The sequence below is a fragment of the Podarcis cretensis genome, assembly GCF_951804945.1.
Source record: "Podarcis cretensis genome assembly, chromosome: 2".
Taxonomy (NCBI): domain Eukaryota; kingdom Metazoa; phylum Chordata; class Lepidosauria; order Squamata; family Lacertidae; genus Podarcis; species Podarcis cretensis.
In genome coordinates, this window is record NC_137171.1 from 69053424 (window position 1) to 69055678 (window position 2255).

Here is a 2255-nt window from a genome sequence, read left to right on the forward strand (position 1 = left end):
GGCATTTGTTTTCAAGGTAATGAAACAACAACAGTTTATTATTTATTGTTAGTTAAGATCAATCAGGCTTTGTTTTTGTAATAAATCATTCTATCTTGCATTCCTATTTTTGTTACTATATTTAATGCCTGGAATTTTAGTACAATTTATAAATCTAGTAACATTGTTAAAATCTAAATTTGACTTGATTGGTCTGGTTTTTTGTTTCATTTTTAAAAAGTAAGTAATATGCTGGGATCCTGCAGACTGAGAACTGGGAATGCTCTCTGCACCTAGAAAGCAGGAAGCTGTGAGAGGCCAAAGGCCCACTTGCACCAGCAGTGAGCCCCATCGCTTCTCTCATTGCCCTCCCCCACCACTGCTAAGGATGCCCCTGCTGTGTCCTTGCTGGTCACAGCAACAGGAGTGACAGTACATTCACTAGCCCAAATAACACATCATCAGGCTGACACGCTTTCTTCACTTCCTCCACCCTAACCCATCTTCTGCTTGAATGGAGATCGCACAATCCTCATTTGTTCCTGTAAGTAGGTCATGGGGGAGGCTGCAGCCACTCTCTCCCGCCTATGAACACACAGATGCCGGGACCCTGTCTGGTGAATCCTCTTGCTTGTCAGTTTCTTTCAGGCTGAAGTCAAAGGCATAGACCAGCAGCACCAGGAAAGGGGGTTCATCTGCCCTGCCAGAGCGCAGGCATCCCTGGCCCTATGCAGGGCTCCCAAATGCAAAGCCCGAGTGTGGAAGGGACCATGAGGCAGGAGCAAGCTCAGGAGCCTGGGGTAAGATGGTAGCTTTCTCCCCTGCCTGTCCCATGGGTAGTGCTGTTGTCTTGATCTGCCTTGAACAGCTCCACAGCAGGTAGAAATCCAGCTGTTTCACTACATTCAAAAGCAATCATCAGGGAAGCTGGGGCTGTTGAATTTCTGCCTGCTAGGCAGCTATGGAAAGGGAGAGGAGCCCAACCAGGAAATCAAACCCAACCAAGATGGTAGTCCTAGCACTGGTGACAGCAGCACTCGCATCCTTCAGAAGTACCACAGATGCACATTTAAAAGAGCATACAGAGCCTGCAACTTTTTCTTACATCCTCTGCATGGGAAGGTCTTATGTGGTGAAGGGGAGGAGAGGGGCTCAAAGGTGGGCTGGTGACTCGGGGAAAGAGGGGTCTCTCCAGGAAGTCCCACCTCACAGGTTGGTGCTTTCATAGGTCACCTATAAATGCAAGGTTGCTGGGATGCCGTATGGTAAAAAGTGGTGTTCAGAAAAGCAGCTAACCTCACTCCACACTTGGCCCTTCATTTCAGCAGCACGATAGATTAATACATCTCCCTCAAGTGACGCCCCCCCCCGGCCCAGTAGATCTCTCTACGTCCACTCTGCTGTGTGGCCTGGATGTCACACAGCAGCCAACGAAACAGATACTCCAACTGCTAATGAGTCATCATCACGCATAGGCAGCGGCTGGGCCATATAAAGTAGTCTGGACCAGAACCTCATACAGAAGTGGCAAGAATGGAAAAGCAGGCTTGTGTTTGTTTATTAATTTAAGGCAGTGGTGGGGAATAAGGTGTCCTCTAGAGGTTGTTGGATGCCAACTCCCAACAGCACCAGCCAACATGGCTAATGGGACCAGAATTACAAGAACTGTAGTCCCAACAGCACCCCAGGGCCACAGATGTCCTCACCCTAATTTTATGTATTTATAAACAGTATTCCAGGCAGATCTCACAAAGTAAGTTTATAAAAGGTTATTACAAGCACTGAGAGACAATTCGTTTGTTTAGAATAATCTGCAGGCACTTCTTCTCCACTCCCCTTAGCAGTGGTGTCCAAACTTTTTTCAAAGAGGGCCAGATTTGATGAAGTGAAGGGCCGTGGGGACCAAAGGGGCCAACCAAAGTTGTTAACCTTCTTTTAGGTTTGAAGTTGTTGAGCTTCTTTTAGGATTGAAGTTATTGAGGGTTTTTTGGGATTTTACCCTAGGAAATAAACTGCCACAGGATTAGGCCCCCGAAACGGACTTTGGACATGCCTGCCTTAGAGCAAGGTGTTGGGAATGAGACCCCTCAGAGTGACAAGCTGTCAGTCATGTTGGATGTGGCCTGTGGCTGGGATATTTCCTTTCCAGGACACCCAGGAAGAATGACATCATGGACACCTTCTTGGGGGGGAGGGGGAGACTGACATCCAAGCCTCAAGCAAGATAGATGATTTGTGACGTTGAGATACCGGAAAGTTGGGCTGAACGCCTGATC